Raw genomic sequence first — 20,511 nt, 5'->3', positions numbered from 1 at the left:
TCAGGTGATGGACATTTTTGTTTATTCCATTTTTTAGATGGCATGAATTGAGTTGCAATTAACATGAATGTAAAGTACCTGTATAATAAGATGTAAAGTTCTGGGGGTATACGCCCAGCAGTCATAGAGCTTGCTCATATGATAGAGATATTTCTTCTACTTTAAAGAAATATCTGGACTGATCTTCATTGTTGCTACAATAGTTTACACTCCCACAAACACTGTGTAAGAGCCCTTCTTTCTCGATACCCGCACCAGTCTTTATTGTAATTTGCTTTCCTGATCTTGAGCAGGTCTCATTTTTACAGCTCTCTTGGCACTTGTTTCCCTCTTGCTGCAAACATCTTCCTTGAGGCCTCACTCCTCATTCATATGCAGAATCTGTGCAAATCAGTAAATCGAATGCCTCTGTGCTTTCCTTATCAGCCAAGTGTGTCAACTGGGGTTTCTTTCTAGAAAAGTATCCATCTGCAGAAGCTCTCTAATAGCCAACTAGGCTGTTTTCCTCTAATCTAGTTATTGTAGGTCCTTTAACACTGCCCATGAACGTGTTCTTTGCAACCTCTTCCAATCACAATCATAGCATATCATAATTGTGTTTTTTGACAGCTTATGCATATACTATGTATAAATAAACTATGACATATACACTGTAAATCAAAATTCATAAGCATAAAAAATAACTTAAACGAATTCTTTAAAGTGACTTTTACAGTTCCAATGAAAAAGAGACCATTTATGGAATTAAAGCACTTAAATATGAAGCTTTCATCAAATCTAGCCTCTTAGTTGTAAGTGATGTCTACAGGAGTTTATAGAAACAGGTCGCTTAACAGTGTTGACATTAGCTGTACAAATCACTGTATATGTTACTGTCTTACTATTAAAATTGCATTCAATTAATCTTTAATGACAAGAGCCTGGTAGATATTTTTATCTTAGAAATGCCTAATTTTCTATTAAATACAGATAATTTCCTCTGAAGAAAAGCAGATATGAAAACTACATTAGAGATGAAAGAAATGGCAGAGATGTGCATAGAAGTCTGGGGAATTAATAGAATTAATTGCTGATAAAATAAACTGATTCTGAAATAAGAAATGTCTTCTTTTCAAATTTAATCCTGATTGCTTTTGCATCAGAAGACTTTGGCATATTATATCTTATGTGATAAATATAGAACCATTGTTAAAAGGAAAGACATCTTTAAAAATTGACAGAATGAGGTTGGTTTTAGAATATGGCGCTGTTTAGTCTCTCTAACCTAATATTTATTTTTTTCTAATGTGTGACTTAAATTATGTTTCTCTAAATTTATTAAAATAAAAATGTAAAATCTCATTTTTATTTACCAGAACATAGTAAACGTATGAAAATAGTAATGTGGTTTTTTAAATAAATCTATGAATGCATTGTGTTTTGAATATCTACCTCAGTTATTAAGTACTGTTTAAAGTATTTTGGAAAATATAAATGCACACAGTAGTAGTTATTCTAAAATAACTAAATTAAGAGAGAAAGAATAATGTTAAACTGTGTGACAAAAATCCAAAGTTTCCAAAGGGATTCAGAAAATTGAGCCAGCAATTAGAAAGCTAAAATAAAAATCAAATGTCAAGCTCATTATGTGGAGAAAGAGGAACACTCCTCCATTGTTGGTAGGATTGCAAGCTGGTACAACCCCTCTGGAAATCAGTCTGGAGGTTCCTCAGAATATTGGACATAGTACTACCTAGGGACCCAGCTATAACACTCCTGGGCATATACCCAAAGATGTTCCAACATATAACAAGAACGCATGCTCCACTATATTCATAGCAGCCTTATTTATAATAACCAGAAGCTAGAAAGAACACAGATGTCCCTCAACAGAGGAATGGATACAGAAAATGTACATTTACACAATGGAGAGCTACTCAGCTATTAAAAACAAAAGACTTCATGAAATTCATAGGCAAATTGATAGAACTAGAAAATATCATCTTGAATGAAGTAGCCCAATCACAAAAGAACACACATGGTATGTACTTACTGATAAGTGGATATTAGCCCAAAAGCTAAGAATACCCAAGATACAATGCACATATAAATGAAGCTCAAGAAGAAGGAAAACCAAAGTGTGGATGTTTCAGTCCTTCTTAGAAGCGGGAATAAAATACTCACACGAGGAAACATGGAGACAAAATGTGGAAGAGAGCCTGAAGGAAAAGGCCATCCAGAGACTACTACATGTGGGGATCTATCCCATAGACAGTCACCAAACCCAGACAATATTGCAGATGCCAAGAAGTTCATGCTGACAGGAGCCTGATATAGCTGTCTCCTGAGAGGCTCTTCCAGAACCTGACAAATGCAGAGGCAGATGCTCACAGCCAACCATTGGACTGAAAATGAGACCCAAAATGGAGGAGTTAGGGAAAGATCACAGGTAGCTGAGGGGGTTTACAACCCAAAAGGAAGAGCAACAATATCAATCAACCAGACACCCCAGTGATCCCAGGGACTAAACCGCCAAACAAAGAATACACATGGTGTCTTAGTCAGGTTTTCTATTCCTGCACAAACATCATGACCAAGAAGCAAGTTCGGGAGGAAAGGGTTTATTCAGCTTACACTTCCACATGGTTATTTCATCACCAAAGGAAGTCAGGACTGGAACTCAAGCAGGTCAGGAAGCAGGAGCTGACGCAGAGGCCATGGAGGGATGTTTCTTACTGGCTTGCCTAGCTTGCTTAGCTTGCTTTCTTATAGAACCCAAGACCACCAGTCGAGGGACAGCACCACAGGGTCCTCCTACCTTGACCACTAGTTGAGAAAATACGTTACAGCTGGGTCTCATGAAGCCATTTCCACAACTGAGGTTCCTTTTCTGTGATAACTCCAGCTTGTGTCAAGTTAGCACAATTAACTCACAAAATTAGTGAGTACACATGGACAGACCCATGGCTCCAGCTGCATATGTAGCAGAGGATGGCCTTGTCGGGCATCAATATGAGGAGAGGCCCTTGGTCCTGTGAAGACTAGATTTCCCCAGTGTAGGGGAATGCCAGGGTGGAGAGGCAGGAGGGAGTTGGTGGGAGGGTGGGGGAGCACCCTCACAGAAGCAGTGGCAGGGGGGATAGGATAGGAAGTTTCCAGAAGGGAAACCTGGAAAGGGAATAACGTATGAAATGTAAGTAAAGAAAATAGCCAATTAAAAAAAAAAACTCTAGAAAATATCATCCTGAGTGAGGTTACTCAGTCACAGAAAAACACACTTGATATTCACTCATTGATAAGTGGATATTAGCCAAAAACCTCAAATTACCCAAGATGCAATCTACCGACCACAGGAAGTTCAAGAAGAAGGATGACCAAAATGCAGATGCTCCCACTCCTTCTTAAAAAAGGGGGAAATATTCATAGGAGGGGATATGGAAGCAAAGTTTAGTGTAGTAACTCAAGGAATGGCCATTCAGAGCCTGACACACATGTGGCCCATATATATACAGCCACCAAAACTAGATAAGATTGATGAAGCTAAAAAATGCATGCAGGAAGGGACTGGATACAGATCTCTCCTGAGAGACACATCCAGAGCATGTCCAATACAGAGGTCAATGCTAGCAGCAAATCACCGAACTGAGAATAGGACCCCCTTGGGGGGAATTAGAGGAAGTATTGAAAGAGTTGAAGGAGCTTGCAAACCCATAAAAACAACAATGCCAACCAACCAGAGCTTCCAGGGACTAAACCACTACTGAAAGACTATACATGGACTGACCCAGGGCTCCAACTGCATATGTAGCAGAGAATAGCCTTGTTGGGGCACCAGTGGAAGGGAAAGCCCTTGGTCTTGCCAAGGTTGGACCCCCAGTGCAGGGGAATGTGAGGGAGGGCAATAAGGGGGATGTATAGGGGAATTACCCATATGGGGGAGGGGGAGAGAAGGTAATGGGGCCTTATGGACAGGAAACCAGGAAGGAGAATAACCTTTGAAATGTAAGTAAAGAAATATATAATAAAAAAAATTAAAAAAAGAGTGGAGCAGGGACTGAAGAAAAGGTCACTCAGAGATTGCCCCACCTGGGGATTCATCCCATATGCAGCCACCAAACCCAGCCATTATTGCTGAGGCCAAGAAGTGCTTGCTGACAGGAGACAGATATGGGTGTCTCCTAAGAGGCTTTGCCAGAGCCCTACTGATACAGATGAGGAAGTCTGCAGCTAACCATTGGACTGAACAAGGGGACCCCCATACAGGAGTTAGAGAAAAGACTGAATGAGATGTAGAGTTTTGTAACACCATAGGAAAAATAATGTCAACCAACCTGAACCCCTACAGCTTTTAGGGACGAATCTACCAACCAATGTATACACATGGCGGGACCCCTTGCTCCATCTGCATATGTGGCAAAAGGAGGGCATTGTCTGGCATCAGTGGGAAGCTATGCCCTGGATCCTGAGAATTCCTGATGCTGCAGTGTAGGGGAATGCCAGGGTGTTGAGGTGAGAGTGGATTGATGGTGGTGGGAGCATCCTTATAGAAGCAGGGGGAGGGGAAAGGTGGTATGGAAGAGGGGACTAAGGGGCTAACATTTGAAATGTAAATACATAAAATATCCAATAAAAATAAAATTTAAAAAAAACTCTAAAGCTAAAATCAACTTAAATGGGCACTGAATCCAAATCAGAAGTTTTGAACTTTATATTTTCTAGTCTAATAAAATGATAAATTTGTTATCATTTTAAGCTAAGCTTTTTTTTTTACAAGTTCTTAGTAAGTCACCTCCAGAAAACATTCATTTTGCCTCACATGCATGCTGTCTACTTAGGCATTTCTTTATTTATGAGTTTGATATTTTACTAATGTTTAACTTAACATGCAACTAAGAATTTCTTGTGAATTGTCATTTCTTATAATTGATTCAGGAGTACTTACCAATTTGTCTTTCTGATACTTCTTTGGGATGCCATAACCTATGTTACTCTATAATAATGATTTCGTTTTCCAGAAGACATAATGTGGATACTGTGATAAGTTCTCTGCCCATATTAGTTTGGTTTTTGAGCACACTAAAACGTCTCAAATGGGATGCCATAAGTGTCAGGTTTAGGACTTGTTCTTCAACATCCATATATTAGCAACTTGAAAAGCCTTAATTCTTTCTTACTGTTCATTCCAAAGAAAAGTGCCTCTGATCTAGCATTTGTTTGTGTATATAAACACAAATATGTAGAAGTCAGATTAATGCAATATTAGGAAAGGGACTGGATATAGATCTATCTATATTAAAAATTAGGAAAACAACAATACTAACTTTCTCCCTAGCATCCATAAGCTCCACAGACATGGGTGTTCATCATCTTTGCAGAACAGATGTGAATGCTTCTTTGTAACCCGGTCGTCAAATGCAATCAGGAAGTAGTTGGTCACCATTGCATTGTAGTCATGCCATTATTGCATAGGTGGATACATGTTGTCAGACAGGTTGGTTGTGATGGCTAATATTAGTGGTGAACATGACTACATCTGAAATGAGCCACAATCCAGAAATAAAGGACACACCTGTGACAGGTTATTTTTGCTTGAGAGAATCCACTTCTAATCCTGACCTTTAAGGTAAGAAGGCATACATCTTTGATCCAGATCTTGAAATGGGAAGTCAAACTTTAATCTTGGCCATATCTTCAATTAGAAATATAAATAAAGACATGGAAGAAGGAAGTTTTGCTCTTTGCGTACTTGCTCTCACCTTGCTAGCACATCCACTCCTTCAATGCCATTGAAGCTTATTGTTTTGAGATCCCAGCATATACTGAAGACCATCTAAGACATCCAGCCTTGTGGACTGAACAAAACTAGATTCCTTAACTTTCTTTTAAGCTAGTCATTAATTATCTGAACCACAGCTTTCAGTATTCTAATAAATCACCCTTATACTTACATAGACAAAAATGAATCTATAAATTCTGTTACTCAAGAGGACCCTAATACATTGGTATTATAACTAACAGAGTTCCCAGATGAACAGAAGTCTTTAGATAACTATAACACGTGCATTCTAATGAGCAGGAAAGGAGTCTAGTTTAGTCCTAGCCCAATTCTCCTAAGCTGTAATATTTATATCAAGAGGGTCTCACCATCTATTTCTGCTGGTATATCAAGAGGCTTGGCAGTTGTTGGTATTTGACCATCACCTCTGACCCACACTTATCAGCAAGATTTTCTTTCATCGCCTGTGGCTCCAAAGATTGGTAGTACCATATGCCTATGCAACTTTTAAAACAGTTTGAATGTGCTTATAATGCAGTAGATTTTCAAATGTCTAATGTTTACAACAACATTTTTCTATTGTAACCAACTTTTACTTTCATATCAATGGTTAACACGGCCTCATACAAACCATGATGTCCTTGCTGAAGAAATATCTTCCTGGGTAAAATGTATGTTCCAAAAATAACTGCGGAGAGATTTAGTAAGTGCCAAGTGGAATGTGAATCTGAGCATCCATCATTGTGACTATTATCAATGCTCTTTAATGACCCTATTTGTCAACAACTTCATCCCAGACAGACAGTAACACCTATTCAGAAAATTGTTATCTTCTTGTTGGACCCAAGAGGAGCACTTCAAATGTCAACACAAGCAGAGATTAGAAGCAAAAATGAAAACTATTTCATTGCTCATATGCCAGGCTTTTACCTTTAGAGCAGTGTGTAACTCAACTACTCATTATTATTACCTTTGTTCATTAAATGCTTCAAAGAAAATATACAAATCTTCAAAGAAATATAGAAAATTTGAAAATATACTCTAAGACTAAGCTAAAACTACTTTTTACAAATAAACACTATCAATACTTTGGGATATATACAAAAACTCTTTCACAGGGGAACACATACAGAACTCTCCATTCTGCTATTTTAGATGCATGATACATGCAGTCCTAACATCCCCCATTATTATCTAATACAATCATGAAATATCATCATTAATGCTTACGGTCTGATGAATAAACATATAACCACTGCTAATATCTAAATAATTGTTTTCAGTTTGAACAATTAGTTTTGTATATTTTGTAAACATAAGACTACAAAATTAATAGGGCATGCAGCCCATAATAATAGCTTATTTCCTAGGCTGTCTGGAAAGATTCAAGTGCTAGTGTGGTTCTTTGAAACTCACAGTGAACTAGTGGTATTTCTCCTAAGCCTGGAGCATCCAGGATTATATTGAAGGACTAAATTTAGGTAGGAAGTTTTCCAAGTGTTTCATACATAATCATGGAATATTTCAAATACTCCTCTTCATTAGTTTCTTATCTTTGTATTAGAAATTCTTAAAAGGATGTATGTCTAAATCATGGTCCAGAAAAACAGCAATGAGTCAACCTTTTGTACAGCTTTCAGAGTCCTCACCCTTTGAAAAAATATTTGCTAATTAATGAATAACAGTATCCTAACATTGAAAGACAATGGTAAACATTGAATATAGCAAATAAGATAAATAAAATAATCCTACTTTTGAATGTCTGAAATAAAACCTAAAACAAAACAAACTATACTTGGATCCAAGACTGAATAGAATCAGAGTGTGATCAAATGATTATGGGCTCTGTGTATAAAAGGAAATTTATTAGAGAAGCTCCTTACCCTGTTTGGAGCAAAGTTGGCTATGGAGAATCCTTTTCTTGTACCTGTACCACTAAGCTCTTATTTCTAGGCCTTGAGCATTTAAGAATCTTAGTCCAGACCTCCTCTGCCCAATAATAATTAAACTGTGAATCCATCTGACACTAGCTGGAGATCAAACTCCAACATAATGTTCATATCCAAACCAGAGTATGTGTCCTGCTCTATTAAGGTTTAAGACACCTCTCACCTTCTGGTCCTTATTCTAGGTAGGTGGGACCTTGAGTTCTGTGCACAGAAGGCCACAGACTCAATTTTAGGTGTTCATAGTCCACATTTTCTAATCTAAGTTTACAATGAAATAAAGAATCCCTTTCTTGGAAAAATGGACAATTCTTGCACATGACTAGGACAATGTCCATCACAATATAAATGACTCTCTTTTATGGAGCAGAGAAAGAGGAGGGTACTCTGAAAGTCTCCATGTATTTTTCCCAGGCTATGCACATGTAAGAAGAACCTTTCTATGGACCTCCATCATTTATATCATCTTCCAATTAGGCATCATTGTTTTGAAATCTGAACTTAGTTCTTATATGTATATGTATATGTATATATATATGAGATGTGCTATTCGAAGTCAGCAACTTTGAAATATTTATCATTTATGTGTGTCTCATGAGTTTACATGTGTTGTGTATCTACAGGATCTGGCAAAGGCCAAAGAATGTCTGATCCCCCAGAACTAGAGTTACAAATAGTTTGAGTCACCTGATATGATGAGTGCTGGAAACTGAGTCTGGTTCTTGTGCAAGAACTGCGAGCCCTCTTATCTGATACTAAGCCATCTACCCAGGTCCTGAAATCAACTTCCCAGAGTTACAAATTCTTGATTATAGTACCATAGACTTTCTGTTTTATCTCTTAGCATCATTCAGGGGAATTAATTTACATGATGTGTGTCAATGTGAATATATATGTGTGTGTGATATGTGTAGTGTAGCATGTATACATATATATATATATATATATATATATGATTATATATGTCCCGCAAATCAACTTTCTACTCTTTCCTGAGATTGAAGATACAACTACTGTTTTTGCACTATATTTTATACAGTTGATTATATTTCCAGGCATTGATGTTGAAGTGCGTGAAAATATTTATTGCCCAAATATGTATTTACCTCATAAAACCCAGAACTCACACATGAGTTTGAAAACAAAATCATTGCTGAAGGCAATGAAGTTAAGATGAGGTCAGACCGAATTAGAGTAGAATCTCTATCTAGTGACTGCTTTGGGTCAAACGTGTATGTGTGGTGTGCATGCCTGTTTGTAAGAGCATCTAGGTGTGTGTGGGATCACATGGCGATCTTTGATGTCTCCCTCAGCATTTATTTTCCAATAGATGGAGGATTTCTCACCTAACCTGGAGTTTGATAGTCTAGCTAGTGAGGTTTTTCCCAGGTATTCTTGGCTCTGCCTCCCAGGTTCTAGAGTTTCAGAAAGTCTACTGTGCCTGCCTGGCATTTACATGGGTACCTCTGACGCGAACTCCAGTCTTTTGAGCCATTTCCACAGGATATATACTAATTTTATACTAAGAGGAATGGCACACAAATACCCATAGAGGAACCTTCATGGAATCAAAGCGAAGGGGCTACATGAACAGAAACTGCAAGTCTGCCAAAGCCACCAGACACTAAGAAAAGGCAAAGACAGCTTGATCCTTCAGAGTGTTGCCAATTCCTCCATTTAAACTTCTACCTGACAGACTAGATCTGATAAGTGTGAAGTGCTCTAAGAAACAGAGTCCACAGCCATAGCTGGAGCCACTCGAGGGAAGTAACAGAGTTGTACCCTTCATCTCAGCCTTGTGAAGAACAGGACCATGAGATGGCACACCACCATTTTCCTCTCCAAAATATATCTAAAGGTCCTCTGCTTGAGGATTCCTAAAGAAAGAACTAGATTGTGTAAGAACAGAGGTGACACAATTAAATAAACAAAATTGTAGGAAAGGGTTTTCTAAACATCACTCACTAGAGTATTTCTCTGCTTAAGTTCATCAGATCTCTGAGAAGGCCACTACTGAGAGGCTAAGCCATGACCCAGGATGTTTAAGTCAATTATATGTGAAATATTTCATCATCTACTTAAAAAATATGGATAGGATTCTAACTGAAATCTGATTATGAAAAAGGCTTTCTAAAAAGTTCCTTTTATATTAACAACAAATAATTGTCTTTTCTTGTTTGTTTTTGAGTCAGGTATATTTCAGGATCACATGTACTCTCTATATAGGTAATATTTTTATATTTTCTATGTTTTATGTTAAAATTGTTCTGTGTGATCAAGCAAATAGAAAATGTTATTATATATAAATACTATCAAAGTGATATTACATATAATGTGCATGATCATAAACATATTAGAGGAAGTAAAGCACAGAATTAATAACCTTCAGAGGTCAAAAGTAGAAAACCATTTTACCTTGTTTCTTTGGCTTTGCAGACTTCATCTCTAGCAGGAAATCTCTGTTGTCACTGCACATCCAGCTACAACACCAATAACACAGCTGCTAAACTATTGCAAACTGCCTTCTTCCTGTTTTACTTCCTGTACCATCATGCACCAGCAAGTCCCCACTTTTGGGTTCATGGCAAAAAAAAGAGAGAAGGAAAGAGAGAGATGACAATATCCAAATAATTGTGCACTTTGGGGAAAGACTGAATAATTATAAAGACACGACACACTTGGTTTCTATGATAAATGTCATTTTGCTACTCTACAAATGGGTACGACAAATACTCATGTAAAAATCTTTGCACATAGTTAACAAATGAATTAAAATGAAACCCAAGAGAAACACAACATGGCACAGGCTCTTAAGACAGAAATGGAAAAGATTCTAGGTATACTAAGTGGGGAGGGTGGAGGATAATAAAGAGGAAGATGTTAGAGAGATAAACAACGCTAGAATATTTGAAAAAGCCATAGGAAAATGTATTCTTTTTAAAGCTCTCTCTCTCTCTCTCTTTCTCTCTCTCTCTCTCTCTCTCTATCTCTCTCTGTGTGTGTGTGTGTGTATGTGTGTGTGTGTGTGTGTGTGTGTGTGTGTATGATAGCGGACATGTGTGCACGTGCACACACGTGCTATGTTAGCTGCTGTTAGAGAAAACAATCAATAGTCCCACCCACTGTAAAGCCTACAAACTACATAGATGCAGCAGTGACACTTTTATCTTGCGAGTAACTAACAGCTGTCTAAATGTGCTTCAGGTCAACTCAATGGGAGGGAATTCATGCCTGGTACTGTAAAGATAGCCAACCCATCCGTGACTTAGGTCATACATCCCAAAAGAAAACATACTTGGCCATTTCCCTAAAACAAGAAAGATTATTTCTAAGCATATTCTAAATACTTATGCTGACAGGTAAGTATAGTTCTCATCCTTCATCAAAGGAGATTCATTTTGCAGTAGATGAGTCCATTACTGAAAGCCAGAACTGGTTAAAGTGCAGACTATAAGTGACTGTGGGATGACTAGCCCCATTGGATGTAACCCCTCTACCTGAGACCCAGGAAAACTCATGAAGTAGACAGAGAGTAATAGCCAAAGGAATAGGACATGCTTTGCTAGGTGGTATTTGCTAGGCATGACGTGGAAGCCACATTCATGCATGGATGATTAAAAAGACATGAATAATGACAGCATCATATGACAGGGCATGTGAAGGTGGAAGGGGAACATTTCACAAAATTCCATCCCTAGAAGAAGAGCAATAGAATAGCAGTGCCTACTTGGAGGAGGAATTGGTTTTCTCAAAGGAGGAGATCACCTTGATAGGTTATCTAATCACATGCAAATACATGTAAGAAACACTGAGTAGATTCAGTAGTGTGTGTGTGTGTGTGTGTGTGTGTGTGTGTGTGTAATAATTAAAGAAAAAGTTATGTATTTGAGTGTGGGGACAGGGAAGGAGTTAGAGTGGGCAGAGGCAGGGGTGAAATGATGTAAATATAGTATCTTTATATAAAACTTCTCAAAAATAAAATAGTAATACTTAAAAATTTAGGAAGGCAGCCATTTGCCTTTTTGTTCCCAGTAGGTATGGCTACCATGGTTTTGAATAGTATTCTACTTTCTTTCCTATTGCTGAGAAAAGCACCATGATCAAAAGAACTTTTGGAGGAAATTTATTTGGCCAACATATGCCTATCAAAGTCCATCATTAAGGAAAGTCAAGGAAGGAACTCAAGCAGAGCTGTAACTGGGGAAAACACAGACATGGAGACCACAAAGAAATGTTGCTTATTTATTTATGGCTTGTTTAGCATGTTTTGTTTTGGTTTTTACCCAACCCATACCACCTGCCCAGTGGTAGCATGGTTCCTCTTCCCAGATAACCATAGCTTGTGAAAAACTAAAACAAACAAACACACAAAAAACAAAAAGCAAAACAAATAAACAAGGTAATAGACAAAATTAGCTCTTTTCAACTTGGCACACAAACACATCACCATCAGACTGTAACGCTTTCCTTTCCTGTTTATCTCAAAGATTTCATATTACTATCACAACGTAAGATATTTATGACTTTAAATCCTAGTCTTTAAAAAATTCAAACACTGGACAACCAATAAGGAGCTCTTGCCTGGGATGGACTAATTAGTTTCTCCCAGCAGGCATTAGTTTTTTGTAGTTCTTTGTCTTGAGATGGGACCCTGTGGAAGAGCCACCATTTACATTAACATGTAAGGTTTATGTAGCCAGTTTACAGTTTACTTCGTGGTATTATGAGTCATCTTCTTTTAAATCCCTCTTTCATTATGTTCCCTAGAATCTGTGATATAGAGGTATTCATTGAGTCTTGGACCTTCATGATCTTCTGATCACTGGGTCTAGCTGTGCTTTTCTGTGGTGTCTCCATTTGCTGTAAAGAACAGCCTTTTGGATGAGTGGCTACAGCTACAGTAATCTCTAGGTATAAGAGTAAAATTTAGAATGCCGGAATTATGCTGGTCTAGTAAAATGGTGATCGTAGATTCTTTTCTAAGATCCATGACCTCATTAGCCCTGAGAAGCTGGCTAGGTTTCTAGTACCAGGCAAGATTTCCCTCCTATTTAATGGCCCTTAAGTTCAATCAGAGAATTGGCATTTGCCATTAACAATGTGAATACCATTTATTGCACCTCTATGCATGTATATCTTAGAATAGTTGTAATTAGCCTTGTTTTGCACAGAGGTAGAACTGTTTAATTATTTCCCTTCATGTGCATTTTGTATAGAATTTTCTAAAATCAGGGAAGCAAGACTGAAGTCCTAGCTTGTGTCAGGTGGACAAAAAACTAACCAGCAAAATGTTATGAATTTCACTCAATTAAAAAAATCATTAAAAGTGTTTTGTGTCACAGTGCCCTCATTGAAATATCACAAAGTTATCTATCATTCTCTCAGCACTGCCACCACATCGTGTAACTTAGCAAAGTGTATTGATGGGTACCCCCAGCTAACTATATTTAGAAAGATTAAATCTAGAACCCATGCATCCACAGCTAAAAATAACCACTTTGACTCAATTTTCCCGGTTAATTGTTGGTTTGTGAAGAAACCCTAGTTTAAGTGTTACTCCTCTGTTCTAAGAATGAAGAACAAATCTATATTAGTGTTAGGTTTTTTATGCTGCCAATTAAACTTTTCCATTTACACATATTGCATCCTTAGACATTAAAAAACTATTCAAAATACAAAGATTCATAATCGTCTCAATAACATATTTTTAACCCTTAATCTTGGAAGACCGCAGAGTGTTTTTTTAAAAAAAAATAAAGTACAACTCTGCTTTATGTATTATATTTCACGTGGTAGGTAGAATTCCAAAGTGTGTATGTAAAACAGGTCTAGGAACTGAATCATATTGCAAGTATCTCATTGCATAAATTAGTTCACTGTGGACTTACATCAGAGGAACATTGAAACTTTGCATTTGATATATACTAAAATTAATATGCTTGCACCTCAGCTTTGCTGCAAAACAGGTTGGACACACTGAAATTTGAGGGATTAAAAAACTGTCTCCTTACAATAGTGTGACATAAATACCAAGCCCCATGCTGCGTAATCAGGAGAAAATGCTGCATGGAATCTTCGTGCAACTGCACCAAAACTTGGGGGCTATTTTTAGTCTCTGGAACTTTCAAAGAAATGGATGACATTAAGTGAACTTCAGCTGAAACTGGTAGTGGCCTATAGCTAAACATAGCTCTAACTAAATCCAGCACGTTTGCAATCTTTAGAGAAAATATTGTGAATTCTTGGAAAATGCTTCTTTATTCTAGTTGTAGTTAAAAGGTATGTTCTTTTCTAGAAATATCGCATTCAGGAATCGGATTGGTACCCATTCTAAATTACATATGGCTAAGTGTTTAGTTTGTTTTATGCATAATTTCCTTATTGAGAATCATTTAGATTAGGGGAGAGAAAAGGGAAAGCAAAGGGAGAATGAGAAATCAAAAGGCAGAGGTCAAAGAAGGATGGGAGACTGCAAGCAAAGAGACACTCACAGGGACCAACAGCAGCCTGGGAGGGGTGAGGGTTTCTCCTAGGCTCAGTTCACGAAAGTCTGTGTGGCAAAGCTGGAGGAACCATGTGTCCCTTCTCCTGTGAAATCTCTTCACACTCTGAGGCTCCTAACAGCAAACCTTCTGGAAGGTAGGCCGATTCAGATTTCACTCTCAGATGTTCCTGCAAGGCATTTTCCACATTTAATTAGACCTTCCTACTCATAAAGCTAGGTATGAAGGACTCGAAAATGCCACCCAAGAGAAGAAAACACTTTGAAGTTCACCTTTGGGTTTATCTGATGTCATCATTTGAAGGTCGTGCCCACATCTTAAATCTCTCTTCAAAGTCCACCCTCCCATCTACTCTAAACAATATTACCTCATCCTGAAAGAGCTCATTATAATTTTCTGCTCCCACAAAAATCTATTATTGTCTTTCCTAAAAACAACGTCTATTTCTATGAAATGATATTTGTTTTTATTCCTAGAATATTTTAGTATTCTAGCCTTTCAGCATTAACATGGGATTTGAAAATCTGATTCTTATACCCACTACTCATGTATTTTAGCAAAACACACAGCCCATTTATTAACTGAACTCAGCTTTTTTTCATCTGTATGGTGGAGATGGTAATTAATGTCTCCCTTGCCTGTTAAGCACACAAGATACTTGAAACACCTTTATTTTTTTTTTCAGAGCTGGGGACCGAAATCAGGGCCTTGCACTTCCTACCCAAGCGCTCTACCACTGAGCTAAATCCCCAACCCCACTTGAAACACCTTTAATCAGGGCAGTCAGAAAGCCTTAAGAACTAAATGAAACTCAGTTTTGATTGTTATAACTACTATATATCAACACAATTATTACTGTATAACTGATGTAACATATATTATCTTTTCAAAAACATTTTCATTCATTTTATGAAACTAAATCACAAGCTGTAAGGATCACTCCTGATCCTTTGTATTTCAAACCTTACCACACATAAGAGACCATAGGCATAAGAAATGTTCAGAAAACATTTTGGATAGAAGTAATTTCTATTCGATGTTGCTTTCAGTGTTAATTTTTACATTATTCTCCACCATAAATGGCATGTATGCTTGTGGGGAACAGAAACTTCATCCTTCTGCTGAATTAGCACAAGATGCAGCATATGTTAGATGATAAATATTATTGAATGGGTTAAGTGAATTAATAAACACCAGAACATATGTACCATACACACAAATAATCCACTTCCCTTACCAGGAAAATCTATTTCCTGCTTGCAGTCCTGTGATAAAAGAGGCACTCAAATGTCTCGATGAAATTATTTACTAATCCACATTTGGGCTGAATGTTCTATACATTAAGCTCTATAAATGGGAAGAGGGCCAGGAAAACCTAAAATTAATGTCATATATTACATCACTCAATTTTAAGTGAGATTGAGAAGATAACAAACATTATTTGAGTAGAAGTGACATCACTATGGAATAGAGTTATGAATGGCCTCAAATAACATATGACAGCACTGTCTGGGGGTAACCCCTCTCCTGGCGGGAAACAACTATGAAGCAAATGGAAAACAAGTTCTTTGAGTTTTTCAAAGCATGGTTGCTAATCTATTTCTTTAGAGTAATAGCCCATATCTCTAAGATCTTCGAAGTTATAAAGCCATAAGGAAAAGATTGATATCCTCATTCTATCTTTTTCTAAAATGGAAACGGCTCCACAGCAGTAATCGCCGGCCGCTGACTTCCCTTTAGAGAATTCCCAATCCAAAGCTCATGGTTCTCTCAAGCAGAAATTAACTTTCTTCCATGCTATGTCTTTTTCTTTTACTTCAACTAGAATTTTTTTACTAAAATGCTGCATAATTGAGCATGAAAGACAAGCAGGGAGAAAATTATGTGTGGCCATAATTTCAGAACAGTGTTAGATTACTCTTTCCAACACAGCTCCTTATCAACTTCTAGGGTAAAGCTTGGAGCCTCTGTCTTAGGATTTAGCTACCTGACATAATATTTCAAATTATTATAAACAAAATCTGGTCATAAAAGTACATTGTGTAGAAGGAATAGTGGCAAAGGCATTTCAATTTATTGTTTTTCCTTTGCATACAATGACAGTAAACCAAGTAATCTCCCAACTTGCATGTTAACTGGAGTGAATAGAAATATGCCACTGCTAGAGGGAAGGAATGAGGTTAAGATAGGAACAGGAACTGGGCCAGTAACAGAAGGTAGGCTGGAAACACAGATGCACATCGATGCGCATGTGCACAGTGGCCTTCTCAGGGAAAACCAGAATTATTTGGTTTCAAATTGTACACTGCCATAAGTTGCATGGCTGCATCTAGTTATCTATTCTCCTCATTTATCTTCCCTCTCTTTATGTTGGTCCATATATCCCTCTTCTGTTGACATCAGGCCTGCCCATGTTATTTGTTGGGGGAAGGTGGGTAAACACAGAAGAGAAAGTTATGGCAGTATCTTCAACATTGTCATTCTAGTCCAGGACTGTGAGCCCAGGCAGGCCTGCTGTCTGGACTTGATCCACACACACCCCAAACTATCACCCAATAATACTCCATTTTGGAGACACTGAGATTTGAGAATGCCTTGTTTGTTTAAAAATACTTAATATAAACTAGTTATAATGCCCCTCATTATATAATGGTTCAATTAACAAAATTTCATTTTGGTATAAAAGTACCAGTAATTTAGGGCTTTTTTAGCTACTGGTATGTCATGCTTATTATACTATTACTGTGTTATGGTAGGCATCATCAGATGTAACTTTCAATCAGTCTTGTATGCCAAAGGATAAAGAAGTCATATACTATGGTGTACTGCATCTGAGTAGAATATTTAATAGTGTTGATGCTTTAAAGGCATTTTTAATTCATAATACTTTCAGCCATTTTTGTTACGTGTGCACCAGTGTCAGAGGAAAGTTATATGTGTGTGTATGTGTAATGTTTACATATGTGTGTGCATGCAGGTGAGTGCATTTGTATGCACAGAGCAAATGGAAAGGCCAGGCAAAGACTCCTAGTATCCTACTCTACTATTCTCTGAACTATTCCCTTTAGATGGGTTCTCTCCCTCAACCTATACCTCCCTACTTTGACTACCTTGGTTGGTAAGCAAGCTAGAGTGATTCTTTCTCTGCTCTCCACAACAATGTGCTTATAGTCAGCCATTCGAATACTGGATTGCTGTGACTACTGGGGATCCAAACTCAGGTCAACAGACCTACACACACAGCAAGCATTCTTACCCACTGAGCCATTTCCTCACAAGATTTTCAACTGCTGAATGGTTATTCTAACCAAAACACAATCAAACAGTCAAGGAGCATCTGCATTCACATGTTACTGGGTTCCATATCTGTTCATTTGTTCTGGCTTTTCCACTATTTTTAAGTCTCCCCTCTGTTTACTCTTTAAAGGCAATAATCAGATTACGGACTTAGGGCATAGACCCTAGCTAGTTGGTTTGTTTTGTTTTGTTTTTTCTTCCAACCATCTATGTGAAACTGTCATGCTGACATTGTTATAACTCATCCATTTCCCTAAGGTATTTCACTTCTTTGCTTGGTTTGCATAAGTGTTTTCCATACACATTCTCCACTACCATTTTATCCACAGGGTTAATTTCAACCTATTTCTTCTCTTCATCTCTTAGCATCCCCCTGATTCACCGAAGTAATTACTCTCTTCCTGTTTCTCGTCATCAGTGTATTAGAGCAAACTTCATTGCAATTATTTTCTGACATTTCTGGCCCTGGGAATTAACTGAAAGAAAGCTACAATATTTGTAGTTTATTTAGATATACAGCACCTAGGAGTGTCTGATATATGACAGATATCTGGTAAATATTGCAGGGCATTAAACAAATGAATTAATGAATTAATGGACCATTTGTTTCTCTTTCCTCGTTGGCCTTGTGATATGTTTTAATTCTTGCTAAATGAATTCTAATTTGATGTGAACTTGTCAACATGTCATGTTTAAGATTTTACTATTTCTTTATTAATGTATCCTTGCAAACTAGAAGTGTTTGTGCCAATGAAACAGTGGTGATATTGCCTGTTTCTGGTACCTCATGGATATTGTGTAATATCAAAGGCTTCTTCCATATTCACTATTGCACCTTTTGCAGCACACTGTCATCCCAACCTCATTAATATGCATGTCATCAACATCATCAAGAATGTTAAGAGCACAGACCAGCAGACCAAAGGTGGTATTTGACACTTGATTTCTATTTTAATGGACAAAATAAACATATTGCCTTGTAGATCTCAACAGTACACCATTCTTGTTTTATTTCTAGACGTTCTTCTAGGCTATGTCGCTTGATCTCTAAATAAACCTAGTACGAGAAGCAATCTTCCACTCTACCCCAAACTGATATCTACATAGCAGAATGGGAAAGCAAATGATCTTGGATCGGAGTTCAAAATCTACCTGTGATGGACTGTATGGTTTCCCATGGGCTACTTACCCGACCCAGCTGTAATTTCCTCATCTAGGCAAAAAGAACAAGCTGCTTCCTTAATCTTCAAGTTTTCTTGTTGGCAGGGAGAGGAGGCAGAATTCAGCTTATACTTCCACACTGCAGTTCATCATCAAAGGATATTAGGACAGGACCTCAAACAGGGACAGAACCTGGAGGCAGGAGCTGATGCAGAGGGCATGAGGGGTGCTGTTTACTGGTTTGCCCACAGCCTTCTCTAATTTTAAACTTTCTATTGGTTCTTCGTAAATTTCACATCATGTATCCCAATCCTTTGCAATGTCATCCACTCTTGCAACCTCCCCCTCAACAAAGTAAAACAATCTCCCTGAGGAAGCTATAGTGTGTCGCGGTGTGTCCCATAGCACACTTCTTTTCTTGAGATGTTCATTGCAATGATTCATTGGTGATACAAAGACCTCTGGTTTCTGCTACTCTATCAGTACTGGAACTCCTCACACATATCCTGTTGCGGCTCTGTGTCATGGAGATCCTGTAGTTTTGGACCTGTAAGACCAGCCCTTCATGAAGCCCAGCAGGTAGCCTACCATGGGGTAGATATTGGGATAGGTCAGTTCAATGCCCTGGATCTGGGCCTAATAGGGATCTGAGCCTGTTAGATCTCCCACTCTCATACCCTTGAGGTCAGCTCACCAGGAACCTCTGCAACCAGAGTCAGTTCTAGTGTTCTGCCCAGGGACATGACCAGTTTACCCATTATCATAAGCACTTGACCCTGGGCTAGCATCCTTCACTCCTTTTCTTTCATTTCTCCACTACTTACTCACTTGCTCCTCTTCATGGGTCCCAGGGTCTCTGAGTGTCTGAGGTTGTCTCAGGAGTGGTATCTTGAGTACTATGCCTAACTTATGCAATATGGCACTGGGCAGGAAGCATTCAGGTGTGGACTGCCCCTGCCTCCATTGTACCTGTGGCCATCTCAGGCAAACTCCCTGTCTGGCCCCATAGCTCTGATCTGGTGGTCATCTCAGGCTCACTCCTTACCCAGGCTGCCAGAGTGTTAGCATGCAAGTGTCATTCTTGTCCTGTCCAGGGCTACAATTCCGGGTGGGGTTCTTCTAGACTCTGGCTTACTCCCCATCTTTGCAGTCCATCTTGGCCTGTGCAGGAACTGGTTGTCATCTCAGGTTTGTTTTTTTTTTCAGAGAATGTTAAGCTTCTAGTTATTCAAATGCTCACAGGTCACAACCCTGAGGGTAGACATAACCTCTCTCCTCTCTGCCATCTAGTGACACACGTGACACAGCAGCAATGCCTTCAATGCCTCTAGGGGCGGGGGCTTACAGAATCTTTATTGAAGTGAATGCCCTCCACTTTTTGGTTTATGATAACTTACTTCTAGACACACTCTCTAAAGATTTCGGGGTGATTATTGGCTTTCACATTTTCTTCATACTTTATGATTATCACTCATCATGAATAAGATCATTTGTCACAACCTTTTCAATGCCAACTAACTCTCCTAACCTAATTAATTGATGATGATATTGATGAGGATGAAGATGATGAAGTAGAATACATAATTACTTTTTTTGGTTCTTTTTTTCGGAGCTGGGGACCATATAATTACTTTTTATGCACTGTTCTATACAGTGAGGTTCTGCTATTCTTGGTTGAGGTTGGTACACAAACCACTACTGACTAGGCAACTTAAACAACAAACTGTTCTTGTAGTTCTGGAGGTTGGTGTTCCAGATGATGATACCAGCATGTTCATGTTTCAGACTGGTATTCTTATGTGGCAGAAAGACAGCAAGAGAGCCCTCTCATATCCCTCCTAATGGAAAC

General features: G+C 38.2%; 1 non-coding gene across 1 annotated transcript; it reads right to left on the bottom strand.

Annotated features, from left to right (window-relative positions):
- Positions 1 to 19,870: 19,870 nt before the first annotated feature.
- LOC120102061 (small nucleolar RNA SNORA17) lies at positions 19,871 to 20,000 on the bottom strand. The gene has a single exon (XR_005503094.1). It is a non-coding gene; the product is annotated as a small nucleolar RNA SNORA17 (small nucleolar RNA).
- Between the last annotated feature and the right edge of the window lie 511 nt (positions 20,001 to 20,511).

The sequence above is a fragment of the Rattus norvegicus genome, chromosome 3, assembly GCF_036323735.1.
Source record: "Rattus norvegicus strain BN/NHsdMcwi chromosome 3, GRCr8, whole genome shotgun sequence".
In the NCBI taxonomy this organism is placed as follows: domain Eukaryota; kingdom Metazoa; phylum Chordata; class Mammalia; order Rodentia; family Muridae; genus Rattus; species Rattus norvegicus.
Note: the sequence above shows the minus strand (reverse complement) of the source record. Positions and strands in the feature narration are given on the sequence as shown.